Raw genomic sequence first — 18,691 nt, forward strand, 5'->3', positions numbered from 1 at the left:
CTAGGAGGTAAGGTAGTAAAGTGGATAAGTTACTGGACTTGGCAAGAGAAAGTTCAAATTCTATATCTGGTACTTACTAGTTCTAACACCACTGGTAACTCTCTACCAATATAAGCCTCAGTGGACTGGTCTATAAAATAAGGATGATAATAGCATTATTACCTACCTCAAAGAATTGTGATAAGATTCAAATTTGATTTGATTATGTGTGGGGGGAAGGGTCAGGGATGTAGCTGGAGAGTCCTGTGCAAACTTTAAAGTTTTATATAAATGTAAATAAAGGTTGATTTTTAAAATTGGGAATTTTAAAATGAAAACTCTGTGGAAAATTCTGGCATTTGGATGTGAAGAAACTTGGTACTTAAATCCCATAATGATAGACATGGCTCCCTACATGTTAAGTTTATGTAATGGAATATTTTGTTCTCAATTAAACAGGAACAAAACACTTTTCATAAGATTGCTTTTACATTTTCAACCTTTTCACCCAGAAGAGCCAGAAGCATCATACTGAGCTGCAAAAAATCCAGGGTTGAACAAGGTTATGTAGATTCAATTAATTACTTGGAATAATCATAAAGCTTGAGCTAGTTTGGGTCTCTTTTGTCTTTCATTTTCTTAAATTTGCTTTAGGCTTTAATTTTGACTTTGGAAAAGAAATGCCTTTGTTAAGAACTGGGCTTACTCACAGTAGAGTTTGAAGATTTAGCAATAAAAGTAAAAATGAAAAAAAAACAATTTAACAGAACTTATCAGTAAAGTGAGATGGAAAAATGCTGCTAAAGTATGTTGGAAGCATTTAGTTTTGATAGGCATGATGTATAGCTAGGGAAGTAAGTTTACCCAAACAATTATGCTGTCCCTGAAAAAGTAGCCGATTTATAAATTGAATAGCCAATGAGACTGAAGAAAGAGTTGTCAAATTTACAGGAAGTAATTAAAGAAGTAGAGGCTCTCTTCTTTTACTGGCTGGTTCTGGATTACATAGAGATTATGAAGAGAGACAAGAAAAATGACAGAGTAGCCTAAACAGCTCTTCAACCTAACTACTAAGAAAATCAGGTTTCTCCACAGATCAGCTTTCTGGTTTACAAAAACCTTTGCTCAATTTTGCACTGTACAGATTAAAGCTGTAAATATACAGACATGCATATTGTGTGGATACAAATAAGCACACAATAGAGTAACAAAGCAAAAATGAATTCTAGATTTTTTGCAGATATAAAAATCAGTGCCAGTTACATACACACATACACACAGACAGACAGACAGACAGACACACACACACACACACACACACACACACACACACACAGACACACACACACATACACATACAAAAATGTTCCCAGTTTCACTGGCAAGTTTTAAACCTCTCCATTCTCTGGTTGGTTGCCATCTGGCATTTTGCCTTTTACTTTATGAATAGAGTCCCCAATTGTTTCTACAGCTGTTATCAGTGCTGCTGGTTTTGTTGCAAATGGGGATAACAGGGGATATGTAGCTCCCCAACTTTCAGAAGATATTTCAGCCTTGTAGTTCTCATCACAAGTCTTGAATTGTGTTCTTCTTTATAGACCACAACACAGATGGCTAAATTGCTAAACATCTTGTCCCTGGAAGACATAAAAGAGAACTACTTTTCTTTTTTTTAATTTTTTAAAACATTTTTTTTAAAGTTTCGAGTTTCAACTTCCATTTCTTCTTTTCTCTCACCTTCTCTCTTCCCTTAGATAGTATGTAATCAGATACAGGTTATAAATGTGCAGTTAGGTAAACATTTCCATATTAGCCATTTTGTACAAGAAGACTTGAATAAAAGAAAAAAATGAAAGAAAGTGAAAACTACCATGCTTCATTGTTTATTCAATCAATATGTGTTCTTTCTCTAGAAGCAGATAGCATATTTCATCATTAGTGGATTATCTTGGGTCATTGTATTGCTGAGAATAGCTGTCATTAACTTCATGGAACAATATTGTTTTTCTGAGTACAATGTTCTTCTGATTTTGTTCACTTCATTATGTATCAGTTCATGGAAGTCTTCCCAGGTTTTCTGAAATCATCCTACTTGTCATTTTTTATAGCACAAAAATGTTCTATTGCAATCATATACCACGGCTTGTTTAACCATTACCTAATAATGATTGTCCCCCTGATTTCCAACTCTTAACCACCACAAAACAGAGCTACTCTAAATATTTTTGTATAAATAGATCCTTTCCCCTTTTTTTGGATGTCTTGAGGATATAGACTTAGCAGTGGTATTGCTAGATTAAACAGCATGCACGGTTTAATAACCTTTTGGGCATAGGGAGCTACTTTTCCAGTAAGTATTGTTTATAAATATTCTGTACCAATTGATAGATGCATTTTGGCTCCTTCCTGTTAACTTCTACTCTTCCCTTCTCCCATTCCCTAACCCCTCAAAATTCCTCATCCATTACTATTGAGTTGCCCACTTAATTATGCCCCTGGTTTTTAGCATTCCTATTGAAATATAATTAAGGACTTGTGACACATTTAGCCATTATCACTCATTATTTAAGTATGAACTAGGGAAATATATTAGTTCTAACGACCCAGTGGACAGAGCTTTGGGGATAGGTAAATTGTGATGAGGAAAGAAGTTTTGGGGGTAGGTAAATTGTGACGAGGAAAGAAGTTTCATTTAATTCAGTTCAAAGTATTTGCATGTTATAGATAAAAAATTGGAAGTACAAAGACAAAAATGAAACAATTCTTTTCTTTAAGGAATTTTAATTCTACTGATGAATATAAAATACATAGGTAAAGACAAAGTACATAGCAAGTAATTGCAAGGTATTTGGAAGAGGGATAGCACCTGGGAAAATGAGAAAGGAAGTAGCACTTTAAGTTAGTCTTGAAGGGGCTACAGAAAACACCAGGTAGAAGTGAAGAAGTAGAAGTAAGAAAGGGAATGTTGTGAAGAAGAAACAGCAAGTAATCTAGTCCAGCAAAAAATATTAGAAATAAGCCCGAAAGAGCCATATGTTGGTGGAATAAATGCAAAACAGAAGAATGGGGAACCGTTTTAGCAAAATAATGAGGGGGAAAATTAGAATAAAGACCCAGGAACAGGGTCCCACCCTAGGATGGGAAATCACAATGGCTAACAAATAACATAAAAAACACTTTAGAATCTGGAAATTAGTGGGAATGGGAATACTGAATAAAGGTTAATGACATGTACAAAGACACATTTTGAGTCATCCCTGAGTGCTGATCAGTTTAGATTTTTCTGATCAGTTTTGAATTTTCAACCTTCCCATGGCAGCTCTAAATTTGAACTCCCTAACAAAAATCATCATTTTCCAGCTATGGTGACTAATATTTTATTCAGATTTAACTCTGAATTCCTAATCAGATTTCACTAAATACATCTTCACTTAGTGGGAATTTTCATTTGTTAAATGCCTCACATGAACAAAATATTTTGCATAACCTCCCTGTTTCCCACTCCCACCTAAATTCAAAAATCTATACATCCTTGTCATTGGTTTCTATTCTTCCAGTTCTTCGAAGGAGGGTGCTAGCAAAGTATCTTCCAGGTAAGGAGGCAGAGGAAAGGAGGGGAAGAAAGACCAGAATCCTTTAATGCTATTTGCCCTCCTCACTTGAGAAGTTCTTCCAGAAAAAATAATTCTTATTAAGTAAAGGAAAAACTATCAAGTTTCAAATTCAATTCTGCCAAGTTCCAGCCTTGAGCTCTTGAAAAAGTCATTCAACTTCTCTGAGCCTTAATTTGCTATTCTGTAAATGCTGGAATTGAAGGAGATGAACTCTGAAGAATCTTCCAGCACTAAATCCTATGAAACTCTGGCTCAACCAGAATCAAAATTGTAGGTAGGAACACAAAACACAGAAGCATAGATTTAGAGCTGAAAGGGCCATTAGATCCAATTCTTTCATCTCAAAGATGAGAAAAATTGAAGCACTTTCTGACTTTTCACAGAAATGGAAACCAAAAAGACTATACTACAATACATATACATATACATATACATATACATATACATATACATATACATATACATGTATACATATATATATAGTATAAAATGAGAATAGAGTAAATGTCAGTTTTTGATAAAAGTGAGAATTAGGGAATAAGTGAGAAACTAATTTTGTTAAGTGACCAGCAGGTCTGTGAAGATCTTTATCTTCTTTCGTTTTAAATTTTAAAACAGAAAAGGGTTTTCAGCAAGCTTCATCTCCCTCAACTTCAGTTTATGTAAGAGTAATGTCCTCTGGAGTCTTCGCTTGCTGCTTTAGACAGAAGAGAAATCAAAATCTTCCCTTGTTCTTTCTCTTTATGCAGTCTCTGGACAGCGAGTCTAGAAACTGCCTTGCCTTCAGTTTCCCCTTCCAAAAAGGGGTGCAAGATTCAGCGGGCAGTATGAAGGGGGAACGTCAGAAGAATCTGAAAACATTCGAACAGGAGAAAGATCCTAGATCCAGCATTCTTTTAAATCTACAAACAGGAAAACAAAAGCCCGGAATGATGGACCTGCGCAAGAGTTTCTAAGTGTTAGAGCTAAGAAATCAAACCAGAGTATCCTAACACCCAAAACTAAAGGGGTACTTTTTCCACCTGACCACGCTTCTCGGGTTAGCAAAGGCCAGCTTTAATTCTGTACTTCTCCCAAGCCGATACTCCAGGAGACAGAGCAAGTGTGGGTTCCCTCTTCAAAGTCTCCCTCTTTCACTTGCTGACCCCCGGCCCTAGGTTCTTGCATGCCTGTGTGCCTCATGTAAACTGCGCTGCAAAGTTCCACCCGTATGCTTGATTGGTAAAATCTCCAAGAGTGGGCAATTGGGTGTTCCTCAGCTATCCGCTCACTTACTGGATAGCTTTTGACAGATCTAGGCCGCCGGTAGAGCTTCTCCATTAAATTCTCCCAGGAAATATAAAAATGGTAGTAAGGGGGTGGGGGGGGGGCGGAAAGGCCGAAGATTTGGGGGTGAAAACTTGCTGGCTCTATTGGAGCGGCGAATAGGCATGTTACCCACTAGTTACCCAAGATTCTCTCGGTGTCCTGTTTCTCTGTTTCTGGGGCGCATTTACTCAAATCACTTTCTTCTTCCTTTCAATTATGTACTTAAGACGTATTTACTTCTCTGTTCCTATCATCAGCATACATACCGAGTACTGAAAGGCCAAGGGAAGGAGGGAGAGGAGGAGTGTGAAGGTTGTTATTCATTTTCATTTCTGACCTTAGTTTCGAATCACAGGGCCATTTGAGACTCTGCAAAACACAAACCAAACAGTTCGAGATTTTTATGCAATCGATATAAAATATATAGATATACGTTTAACTAATACAGATGAGGAAGGGAAGGTATTTAATATATAGGTCCTTCTTACTCTGAGCTCAATGTCTGGTCCAGTGTCCCTGACCACTGCTCTAGGTACTCCCCCCTCCTTTCTTTTTCCCTCCCTGAATTTAGATTGGGTGGAGAAGGGACAGGAGCTAGAGGGTCCTAGTAGTGCTCATGGAAACTGATTTCCCATTTGAGAATAGAAGAGTGAGGCCTTTAAGACTAGGGTATATTAGACTCCCAGATCTCTTGGAAAGTGCTTCTGCAAAAGTTAAAAAAGGGGGGGGGAGGGGAAGGATTAAAGGCATAAACAGCAGTGTTTGCTTGAGGTGCTGCTCAGCTTCCTTCCTGTGGAGCTCAAATCTTGAACCCTAATGTAAGAGAGGCTCTTCTTGAAGGCGGCGGTACCCGACTCATGCTCATTGTAAAGACAATTTCAGTTCACTCACGACGGGCACAATGTTTCTGGAGTAATGAGAATGTCTCTGCGTGACTTAGGCGGGGTAAGATAAGGTAGAAGACAGAGTCGTCCTGAATTGTTTCGGTGGATTTGAGCTTAACAGTGCAGAATGCTGTGATTTCTCTCTACCTGATTTTCCTTTTGGAGAAATAAGAGCAGGTCTAAAGCAGGGGTGTCCTAACTTGGTGCACTATTCTTTTCGATATTTTAAAACTATTTCAATATTATTTTTTTTATATTGTGTGGATTGCGTTTTATGCATTTCAAAACATTTTAAGAAGGCATCCATTACATATAAAAGGTTGGGCACCCCATCTGGAATTTGGAATTATGCAAAAAAGGGGAATAAAAGAATAAAATGTCCACATTCTTTGATCCAGAGAGTTCAGTATTCTATACCTAAGAGGGCATTAATTAGAAAGTCCCCATACTTACCAAAATATTTATATCAGCACTTTTTTTTTTTTTTTTTTTTTTTTTTTGTAGTGATGGCCAAGAATTAGAAACTAAGTGGATGCTTGTTGTTTGGGGGAACGGATAAACAAATCATGCTGCTTAAGTGTAATAGTTATTGTGCTGTAGGAAATGAAAAATGTAATGAACATGGAGATGCAAAGAAAGGTTTACATAAATTGATGCTGAGTCAAGTCAGCAAAGCACAGAAAACATGAGTGACTACAACAATGTAAACACAAAACAATTAAGTCTTTTGTGCTTCAAAATTACCAAAAAAAAAAAAAAAAAAAGTATGGTTCCAAAGAAGAAATATAAGATACCACCCCATTCCTTCTCACTTAGCATATTGAACATATTTTCATATTTTCTAGATTTATTGATCAGTTTTCCTGTTTTGTTTTGTTTTGCTTGCCTTTAAATGTATTACTTATTATAATGGCTTTTGGGGAAGTGGAAGAGAAGGGAACATATTAGTCATATAAAAGAAAATATAAGAATTTTTTTTAAAGCTCTAATTAAGAGGGGGAATTTTTTGGAAAGCAGCATAGCTCTGTTACAAGCTGCCTTTGTGAATTTGGAAATGTTTCTCAGATGTAAAATGAAGGGTTCAAATATATGACCTTTCAGATATTCTACCAGCTCTCCTATCATCTATCAGCTCTACCATCAGCCTAAAATTGCAGTCTTTTTTCAGACTCATGAGAAGCTCCTCTCAAAAACAGTCCAGTAGTCTGCCTGCTATCCATCCTTTAGTCACCCAGAGACACAAAATTTCCAAGCAGATTTTGCCCATTGAGTCCCAATCAGATGTTCATTTGGTTTTACTACCAAGGATTTACTAAATTCTACTGTTGCTTCCTTATGGTGGCAAGATCTTGGATTCTTGAAGATTATTCTCTGGTTCTCCTAAGTAGGAAATGCTTATTATACTATTTATACAAGTGTTGCTATTTGAGGAGTAGCCCAACTAAACTCTAAGCAGATAATCAAGGACTTTACTTACCATATGCTTTGTTTTATTTTGTTTTTCCTGTAACAAACTATGTAGACGGCAGGCTAAGGTGTAGAAGAACTTTGCACATAAATGGAGGAGTGGCTGAAATCACCAGTTTTGGGAATAAATTGAACAGGCTGGAGATTGAAGGTAGAAGGAAAGGGAGAAAACTTGCTTTTAAACCACTTTAAGCAGACTTTACTTTGCCAAACTTTTGATCTGGTGCAGGATCTTCTATTTCCAAGTCTCCTGAAGTGTCTAACCTTAAATAAGCATTCCAAAAAATACATAATTGGTTGAGCTATTGGAAAAAGAAGAGAAGGTGATGGAGTGGAAATCGGATCTGGAGTCAAAAGACCCAGGCTTCAATCAAAACTTTGTCCCTTACAACTGTGTAACCTTGGACTTGGCACTCCTTCCCCTTCTCTGGGTCTCACCTGACTCCGATATAAAAGAGTGAGTTGGATTAGATGACCTTTAGTTACAAAATCTCTGATATCTGCCTGGGAGGTGCTCAAAACAATACTTACAGACTTTTGACTAAACTAAATAATTTCTTATTATTTAATGACAACATGAAGCAAAATTCTGTAAATGGAAGTGGAAGAGCAGAAAGCCCTAGAAAATATAGACCTGGAAGTAGAAGACTACAGAAAAATTTTCACTTTGTAGTAAAACAAAACCCAACCATATTGATCAGTGACCAGAATTGTCCTACAACTTTTCCTTAAGACCATTTGAAAGAAAGACTTCAGAAACTGTGCCATTCCATTGATTCTCCATCCCACTCCACCATTTAGAATTGGATTTTCACAAAAGAAGTATGACATGCTGGGACTTCATAATAGAGGATATTTTTCCCCCCAGAAATTTGATCTCATTTACTTTTAGTTTTAAATTCCCACCTCCCCTCACCATATTTATTAAAAATAAGTAAATAAATAAAAAGTTTCCTTCATGTGATCGTTAAAGATCCGTTCCCCGCCAGCTTTTTATTTTATTATTTTCTTTTAACCTAAGGTTTAGGACTGGGACTACCCCGACTCTCTAATGATAATAATAATGATAAAAAGCATCTAGGTTTCTTCTCTCCCTCCCCATAAGACATCCCTTACACCCTACTCCCCCCTCGCCCCCCACCTCTCACTCCCCCACCAATGACGTTATCCTGAGCAAACAGCTACTGGCTGAGTCACAGATTGGGATAATTTTGTGAAAGAATCACTACCAGACTTTGGGGAACCTTGTGCTCCTGGAATGCTATTGGTCTATATTGTACATCTTCCAAGTTTCTGCTAAAGTCTGCCTGAAATCTTAGGGCTCGACTAGACTTGGAGTTTTGTTTTATTTCAGAACAGTTTCCAGGGTGTCAAACCGACTGTGTACCTCCCACTTCTCTAATCCTCCCTTTCCACCCACAAGCCCAGCTAATGTAACTATCAAAGGAGGGCTAGGCAACCGGGATGGGCCACATTCCTCCCTATCCCTATCCCCCACCTTCGCCTTTTCATTCCTAGCTTGGCGGACGCAAGTGGGAGGAATCCCAGGGGTCCTGCAGCTCCCCAGGCAGGCGTTACAGAAACCCAAGGAGGCTGAGAAGCCTCCTGGAAAGTTTGAAGCGCTTCAGGCGCCGGTTTAGGACTTTCACCTGCCTTCCTCCTACTTAACAGAAGTGGAGGGGAGGGTGTGTGGGGGTGTCCCTCCTTGAAGGTCCCCTAAAAGAGATAAAGTAACGCAGTCCAGAACCCTTTATTTTTCACTCTAACAAGCTGCACCGTTTTAACAGAGCGTCTCAAGCCTTGGAGGAGGAGAAGAAAAGTGAACAGAAACCCTTATCTGTTCTGATTTTAAGCAGCTGAGATCTTGGGTGGTATGGGCCCTCCTGGTTGTGAGCTGTGCCGTTTCCCGGGGCCAGTAAAGGGTGTTAAATTGGTGCCCGAGCAAGGCAATTCATTAGCCAAGAAATGGATTAGCTGTTTATTATCTATAAACATTCCAACCAGAGCAACCAATCATAAAATCACGGAAGGGCATTAAAGCAAAGAGACTGAGAAGCCCTGGACGTGAAAAATGCCTCCTAGCCCCCATGTGGTAAAGTTTTCATTTGTAAACGAGCAGGCAACAAAACGAAGAGGGAGAAACAATACTGGTTCCGCGCGGGCGGGAACGTACACAAATACACGCAGCAGTTTGACAAGAATGGAAAAGTTGTATTTGGTGACTGGATTTCGCGGGCCGTTTAGAACGCCGGGAATGAGAATGAGGGGAGCAAAGATTTGGGGAGTGAGACGTAGAGCCCAGAAGGAAAGCGAAGAAGAGAGATAAATAAGAAAGGGGAGAAAGACGAATATAAACGAGGGAAGTGGGGTGGCTGAAATGAGGGGAGGTTAGGTAGAGCAGCGGGGAGAGGGAGAGGCGGGAAGGCTCAGTACCATCATTAGAGAGGCTGAGATCACAGCCATAAATGCAGTTGAGTAAATGCGGTGCTAGTAAATTGAGAGGAATGATTTAGGCTTTGGTTTGTCGGCTGAAATACTAAGTAACTAACCATGAAAGCAGCCCAATAATATTTTTATTAGGCAAAAAAAAAAAAAAAAAGTTTAAAGCCCTAAGCCTCCCCTAGTAGCTAAAAATTAAGTTCTGACTACACCTGGGATCCCCTCTTAAAAGAAATGGCCCAGTTTTCAGATGGAGTATCGCCCCCAAAGGATTAAACTTTATTAATAACAATAACGATAGCTATTATTAATCATCATAATAGTTGTTAAGTTGGTTTTCTTCTGAAGAGACAAGAAAAAAGCTTGGAGTGCGGTTTGTTCACAAGGATAGGGAAAAAAAAAGGAGGAAGAAAAAAGGAGAAATATTTCTAAATTTTTATTTTGAGCCAAAAGATCTGTTTTTTGTCAGAGGCAAAACTTATTTCTGTAAAGTTTCCTTCAGGAAAGTGATGTCCAATTAGTAACGGTCCGGCATACGGTTCCCTGGAAGATGATCAATCGTAACAACTCTAGACTTGATTTTTCACAAACTAGAGGGGGAAGAGGGGAAGGAGTAGGGAAGAATTCCACTAGAAGTTTGGAATGATATTCATTAGTTATATATTATCCAAATCCATCAGTTAGCGTACTTTTCTAAACTCATTAGTTTGATTTGATTAGTTTCTAAACGCATTAGTTTAAGTTGGGACGGTGTCTTTTTGTTTGCAAATTAACTTATAGGGATGGTTTAATGCTTAAATTTTTGGGTTCCTAAGGACCGTGTTCTCGTCAGAGATCTTGAGTTTGTGTTTTTGTTTTTTTTTTTGTTTTGTTTTGTTTTTTAATTCTAAAATTAGTTATAATGCTTCAGGCTATGATGAATTTTCTATAATTACCACAATATATGTAGTTTCTAATTAGTTTTGATATGGGGTACTGGTAGAATTCAGGCTTCTGTCTTGGGGAAATCAACTGATACAAGGATTTTTTCCTAGGAAATTCGTTTTAAATATATTCCTGCATATTTATACACATACATATTTAACTCTCTATTAAATAATAGTTAGCAACACTTTTTTCAAATCCTTTTATTTGAATTATTCAGAAAAAGTTTGCTATTAATGCTTTTTTGACCCCCCCCCATATATTTGTGTGTGTATGTTTTGTGTGTGTATACACACATATCTATTTTGTGGGGGAAAGACATTAAATACATATATACGTAAATATGTAGTTCATTTGCATGCTGAAAATGTGATTTAAAAAAAAAAAAAAAAAAAAAAAAAAAAAAACTTGATTTGGGTTTTCCTGGAATTTAGGAAGGAAATATTGGAATAAAGAGATGTGAGTCCCCTTTCTTTCTTCCCCTTGTGCAGTTTGTTTTCTTTATTTATATGAAGAGACATAACAAACAAACTATTAGATGATGGAAAATACATTTGAAAACAATAAGGTCACATTACGAGCAAGTCCTGGGGAACATTAATCTGATGTTTGGAAAAACAGTTGACAGTTGAGTTGCTAGGTCTTGCTCTCTGTTTCTCTCTCTCTCCTCCTTTTTTCTTCCTTCTTCCTTGCTTCCCCTCTCCCTTTCTCTTTTCTCATTTTCCTCTGGCCTCATAAGCAAAAAGAACATTAAAGGACACAGAGAGAACTTTGTCGATAATGTGCATATATCATCTTCATTCCCCCTCCCAGAAACAAATGATTTTTAACAAATTTATCAACTTTCTAAACTTGCTAATAATAACGAAGAAACAACTAAGAGAAAATCTGGAGTGATAAAACTGTAGTTTATATGTCTACCAGTGGATTTTTTTTTAAGAAGGCAGGTCAGCATCTTAAAATATGAATAACATGAAATAATCAGGATAAAATTGTGTCTTTCGTGACTAGTGGGAGTGTATGCTGGATACAAACCAGTCTTTTCACCAGAGTGGGGTATGGAAAGGGGGGGGGGGGCAGAGCATGAGAAGGTGAGAGTTGATAGACTAATCATTTTAAAGCTAAAATTCGCCACCCCACCCCCATCTCCAACCTTGTTATCCTTTCTGTACTCAGGCTCTGCAGGAGATTTCCTTTCCTCTTTGGGGAAAGCAGGCCAAGCGGCCAGCACAGGGTTGAGACTGAGGCAGCTGGAAGGTTATCTGATGTCTGGCACCCTGATATCTGGATTTGATTGCCTGAGATTCCTCTTATCTAAATTCTCGAGGTAGGGAAGACTTCAAACAAAACGCTAAGAATGTGAGCAACCAGCTTAACAGACAATCACTGCTAACTTTTCTCAAAGAGGTGGGGGTAGAATGGGTGAAGGGAAAGAGAGTAAAAACATTCAAAGATTTTTATATTAAATACTGTGTGAGATAGCAACCCGGAGGAAGAAAATACTCCTTTCCTTGAAGGCCATAGATTGTCAAGCCTAACAAGTAGGGACTGAGAGCTGGGTGTTTTACCAAGAGCACTGAGTGGAGCAGTGGAGTGCTGAAGATCCAGATTCTAGATCTGCCATTAACCCAACTCTGGATAAGTGCTTTCTCCATCCTCTGATTTCTGTTTTATTCTTTTAGCTAATAACAATGGGCATTTTAACATCAATTGCTTCTTTGAAATACTTCACTGAGATCTCATTTGGTAAGCAAACCTGGGTGGTCAGTGCTAGAGGTAATAGCTTCATTTTACATAAGAGGAAACTGATGAGGTGACTTGCCCATGGTCATGATGCTAGTAAACTGTGGGAGACAAATTTGAACCCAGACCTTCCTGACTCCAAACTCAGCATTATAGCAGGCCAGGTCATAACTAGGTCTCTCCTGACTCTAATGTTTTACGATTCTATAAACATAATTAACCCACTAGCATCAAATGCACATGGAGCTGGTAGTTTCTCAGAGTGAGTTGAGTTGCCTTTGCTGATTCCAGCCCTCCTCTAGGGCCTATTGGAGACTCCTGTGCTGAACCAAAGTATTTCAGAGAGACACTTTAATAAACAGTTCAGATCCAGGCACTTGGTTCCAGCTGACTGCATTGTTAACTCCTTCTGTCCCATGTAGAATTTTACCACTCTCAAAGGGATGAGCAAGGATTATCTGAACTGACAGTGATTCATGAAAAAAGCTCAGAGACTGGAAGATGACTCGTAGGATACTCAAGTAAGTGACTTGCCAACAGTAATATTACTAGCAAGCATCTGGGGCAGAATTCCAACCTCAGTTCCAACGTCCTCCTGTAACACAAAACAACAAGGGAAGAAGGAGTTTCCACATTGGGAGCTCCCCAGAAGGATGAAAATCAGACATTGGGACCAAAAAAGAAAACCTGCCTGTGATTTATGGTCCTGGGTTGGGCAAAAATAAAAAAGAAAAAAGAAAAAGATGGAATTACCTCTTCTCTTCTCCTTCACTAGTTCTCCCCAGACATCATTCCCAATATTCCATTTTTGTCCCCACCAAACCCACAGCACCAGCACAGTACTGCATCCCCCCAGAATACCTTAGAAAAGTTTCATACCCCTGCATCTCTCCACATCGCCTCTCCAGACCCCCCAGCATGAGGCTGTAAGTCAAATTAAATTGTAATTTCTGTTATTTATTGGAGGCTTAATAGGCTGCAGGATTGGAGCCACAGAGAGGCAGGGAACTGAAGAGAAGGTATGAGTAGGGAGACTTGTTTTATCCAGGCATCGTTACTCTTCCTACCTACTAGCCCCTGAGAGAAGCTGGGAAGGAATCCACCTCCTTCCAGCCTCCCTCTATTCCTAACCCGCCTGGAAGCATAGAGAAAGAGAGAGTGGAGAGAAGGGTTTCAAAATGGAGAGAGTGGGGGGGGAGAGGGGAAGGAGAGAAAAAGAGACACAGAGGGACACACACACACAAAGATCCATAAACAGACACAGTGATACCGCCTGTGTAAGAAGGGAAAGCTTTAACCCTTCTGACAGGCTTTTCCTTCAAAACACCAGTGTTTATATAAGTTTTGCCTCCCCCATTAGAATGAGCTCCTAGAGAGACCTGACTGCCTATTTTTCTGTTTGTTTCTATAGCGCTTAGCACCAGACTTTGCATGTAGTTAAGGCTTAAATGCTATTCCCACCCTCCACCCCATTCATTCATTCATTCATTCAACCACAATGTCAGTTCAGGTCAGAGTTTGGCTTGAATACCAAGCCCCAGAATAGCACCCTCAGAGTGGGCCTCGCCTTATAAAACATGAATTTTTTTTTTTAATTTTATTGCGTTTTAAAAATTTGTTATCCTTTAAAAATATCACCTTTATTGCCATCTACAGTGTCCCAAAAGTCTCAGTGCAATTTTAAACCTTTGAAGACAAGCTCTAAATGAAAATTTATCTCTGCTTCCTACATCCCTCCCTTATAAAAAATGAAAAGCTTTTCATCTGGCTTTTTAAGAATCTCTCACCTCTCTCCATTACCATTGCCACGGGCTGTTCACACCATTCCCACCGAGGTTATGGTCTGAGACTGATTCTTAAAGAATGAGTCTAAATCCCCAGAAACTTGGGACTTCTCCAAGTCCGATTGGACAGTGAAGACTATATGGCACATACAATAGTTATCTCAAAAGATCCTTTAGTCTACCCCCCTTCATTTACTGATGAGGTATTTGAGGCTCAGATAGGTTAGTGCTAGTGCCGATGTCACATAATGCAATGCGGCCCAGATAGGATGAGACTGTCTTCTGGTCCAGTTCCATCCTCAAGCTATTACTCTAGGGTACTACCTGCAATTTCACCAAAATCTATAACCCTCTTCTAATCTGTCTTGTTCATTCGGCTCATCTGCCAAGAAAAAGAAGACTAAGAAAACAGACGGTAAAAGAAAATGAAAAACTGAGTCCGGGAGTCCACTTAGCCTCGGTCTCCTTATTGGCAAAACGAGGCATTTGACTGGCCACCTCCCCCACTCCACCCGACCACTCCGAGCAACCTTCGAAGAAAAATTTCCTTGGAAGCATTTTCTCTGGTCAGAACACGTTCACACCCCGGAGACGGTACATTTGGACATGAAATCCATTCAGTTCAAAAGACATTAGGAATAATTCTGAATCATTCCCTGTGCTTCCCCGCACTTTCCATCATTTGTCATTTTAAATACCGCACCCACCACACTGATTCGTTCAGAATTCTATAGAAAAATGATCTCAAGAACACGCACACACACACACACACACACGCACGCACGCACGCACGCACGCACACACACACACACACACACACACACACACACACGCCCTTGAACCAGCCGGAGGCAAAAGACTATGTGCCTTTCTTTTGCTGGTAAATGGGAAATCCTTGTGAAAGAGGAGTGAGATAATAGAGTGATTTCCAGCGGTAGGCTAATCAGGGCTCCCCGGGAGAGAGGAACAGGGATATAGATCCTGAATAAATTTAGTATGATTTCCAGTGTTCTCAAAATTTCTTCTTGTTTCAAGAGAGAGAAATTTCCCAAGGGGGAAAAAAAGTGAAGAGGAAGGTGAGAGGAGGTTGAGTCCTTAATTCAATGCTTAATTCATAAAGGAGGCGGTTGTTTGCTTAATTGCAGTTTTTGTGGAAGCTACAGAAGAGATTCCAGCTTTTAGGAAGGGTCCAATTTCTCGCTAAGAAAAGTACTTTCTAAAGTATTAGGAGAACTTTCCAGCTCATACAATTTGTTCTGATGCGTTACAATTGATTGTTTTGATTCTATTTAGAAGTCTCCAAAGCTACAGTTTTGTTTTTTTTTAAATGCCTAAAGAGATTAGGTAGATGTTAGTCATGTGTCAGAAGCCAGTTAAATAAGAAAGCTGAAATGCTGCATTCTTTTAAAAAGGCAAAACCTATCATTTGAGATGACCACACATGAAACTCACTCTTCATTTTCCTTGGAGCAGTTGTAATGGTAAGTTCATTTTCCAACATGAAAAACACAGGCTTGCTTAGTCATTTGTATCTGTCCCCCATCTGATTCTTCTTTTTTCTTTCTTTTTTTTCTTTTTTTTTTTTTTTTACCTTTGACCATAAAAATCTTTACTTTGAAGAAAGAAAGAACATGGTTATCCTGATGATTAGCAGGCCACATAACAACAAACAAAATCTCTTAGCTCTTAGACAGAAAATAAATAATACTTAACAAGAAAAAAATTCTATCCCAGTTACATTTGGGGATTATTGTAATTTCAGTTACCCCCTTTTAAAACCAATAAATGATAGCAAATTATGCTGGGCTCTTTTCTTTCCAATTCACAGAATCTGAAAAGCAATATAAAGATAAAGATATTTATGAAAAATCTTTAATGCCAAAATAGGAAATGCTGTTTATCATTCTTCACTAAACACATTTTATTTTATCTATACATCCATAACTACTATTTATAAATTTTTCATTCTGTAGAACACACACCCCAATTATGGCTACATTACTTTGTGGCAGAAGAAAGGTTTCATGTTTTATATAAGTACATCTTTGTGACAGCTTTTACTTTTATTCGTTTGCAGAATTTTAAATCTGACATCTGTTTTAAAGTCTATTCATATATTCATATAAATTTGAAGTTTGGAAAGTAAATTTAGATTTTGAGGAAATACAGGATATTATGGATTTTTTCCTTTCATTTTCATAGACAAAATAAAAATCTCTTCTAGCATTACATGCAATTATTTGTGGGAAGGTTTTCTCTCCCCAACTGCCTTCTCTGCCAGCCCACCTCTTTCTCCACCCCACAAATAGACACACATTATTATAATTCTGTTTCATGACTATAATGTGAGTAAAACAGAATAGAGGATTTTAGATCAATAAGAAAATGAATAGTGGGCCAAGAGTTGATCATATATTTTAGATAGATTTTATGTTATTTAAATATCAACATAACTTGAAAATACATTTTATTCTAAATGGAATAGTTAGGTCTTAAAGATGCTAGATGTCTGAAAAAGAAGCATTCTCATTCTACTCCTACCAACAAAGCTGGGATAATCTTCTTATTCCATCAAAGTGAAATCTAATCTAATAAGTAATAATAAAAGAACTTTTTGATTTCTTACCTGAAGAAACCTTGTCAAACTAATAGGAATGAAAATTGTAACTATCCAGTGTTGGCTATTTATTCGAGATGGAGTGTTCTGTATTATATAGCCTGCATGAAAGCTTAAGTAACATAGCAAGACTATTGCCCCAGGGGACCTTTATGAAAATAAGATATATCGCTGTTCTGGTAAGCAAGCAAAGATAAATACTGAATAGACCTTGGCTCACATATAGGCTTGACAAATACAAAGTATTTCATATCCTCTCACAAATTACATAACCATTATTCTAGCTTTTGTTGTGTCATTTTCCCAGTGAGTATATATATGTATGTATATACATGAATATTTATTTATGTACAATAAAATGCTTGCCATATATTAAAGGATAGAATACATATACGCAAATGTTAGCAAACTAAACATCTTTATAACTTGCAGGAATCTTAAGAGAAAAGCTATACTGTATTTTTTGCTAACATAGTCTCTAAAATTAAAACACTCACTATTTAAATTAATTTTAAATCTTTTTCTATTGGATGGCATTTTGAAGACTTATATACAAATAATTGTTTCAAATATTTGTTCCTCCAGAAGGCACAGAATTTTAAAAATACATTTTATTAAGCCTTTTATTTTCTGTTTCATTTTACATAACTATATCATATTTATACAAAGTTTTGAGTTCCAGAAGATAGTAAAAAAAGGGAAAAGTATCATTTAGTCTTGAGTGATAAACATGTACAATAAGGAAATTGGTCATAATAATGATGATGACAACAACCAAAATAGTTCTAGGTCAATACTATACATTATGAACTTATTTTTAAAATTTTGTTAATAATAATTTGATTTGAGAAATGAAAATGTTATAGTGACAATTCTGTTTTCCCAATGTTCTGATACATATACTTTTATTTACTGACTCTAGGCCAGAAAACCATCCTGCTCTGAAAGAGAAATAGATCTAATGACCCAATAGATTTTTTTCTATCTCTAATTTTTAAAATGCTGAAATAAAATCATGTTCTATTTTTCAAATCTATTTGACAACTAAAAGTCAAACAAGACACTAGAAGAAAGCTACATTTAAAGGGTATGATCCCATTTCTACTTTATTTTCCTTCAAATAATAACTCCCTAATCTTTATAGAAATAGAAAGAAGTTCAAATGAGGCTCTCTTCTTCAAACTCACTGAACTAAAAAAGTTTCTAGAAAAAGAGCAAAGAAAAAAAGTATATGTCATTTAACAAGGAGGATAGAAAGGGCTTCATAATTTGGGGCAGCAGATGTGGGGGACTAATAAGTAAAAACAGAACAAAGCTAAAAAAAAAAAAAAAAGGAAAGATAACAATTATCTGGTTAATTTAGGCTCTTCAGACAATCAAAATTACATGATACAGGCTAAAATTTAATATATGGGGGAAGATGCTGAATTATATAGATTGACTCCCTATCCCATTGAAATTATTTAGTAATTTCCAACTCTTCACTTCACAGTGAATTAAGTAGAGATAAACTAGAGTTTAGGAGGTAGCCTAGCCCTAACCACCTGCGTCACACATAGGAGTTTTCATTTTAATTAAGAAATTAATATGTCTTTAGTCATTTTATTATATTTGTATATCAATATTTTCAGCATATAATAAGGCAATGCCACAAACCCCTTGGAATCAAATCACTGAAAGGAAGAGTTCTCAGATATAGACACCCCTCTTTCAGTTTCTCTCAGGCAGGTAGATATTCTTTCTTGGCCATTTTAAAAATTCTGTAGCTGTTGGGTTGTTTTGTTTTTGAAGGAGCTTTATTTATTTTTTTTTTAAGATGCCAAGTTACATTAACCTTTTATTACTGCAAATCTTTTAAGCTAATTTAACCCACAACCCCAAATTAAAGCTAACTGATCTAAGTCACTTACAACTCTAGCATTTTGATGGCAA

At 37.4% G+C, this 18,691-nt stretch overlaps 1 long non-coding RNA gene across 1 annotated transcript; it reads right to left on the bottom strand.

Annotated features, from left to right (window-relative positions):
- Positions 1 to 4,396: 4,396 nt before the first annotated feature.
- On the bottom strand, positions 4,397 to 16,092 carry LOC141545494 (uncharacterized). The gene is made up of 3 exons (XR_012483034.1): positions 15,595 to 16,092; positions 5,168 to 5,270; positions 4,397 to 4,495 (listed from the first exon to the last, which is right to left on the bottom strand). It is a non-coding gene; the product is annotated as an uncharacterized LOC141545494 (long non-coding RNA).
- Positions 16,093 to 18,691: the final 2,599 nt, after the last annotated feature.

Source organism: Sminthopsis crassicaudata, chromosome 6, assembly GCF_048593235.1.
Source record: "Sminthopsis crassicaudata isolate SCR6 chromosome 6, ASM4859323v1, whole genome shotgun sequence".
Taxonomy (NCBI): domain Eukaryota; kingdom Metazoa; phylum Chordata; class Mammalia; order Dasyuromorphia; family Dasyuridae; genus Sminthopsis; species Sminthopsis crassicaudata.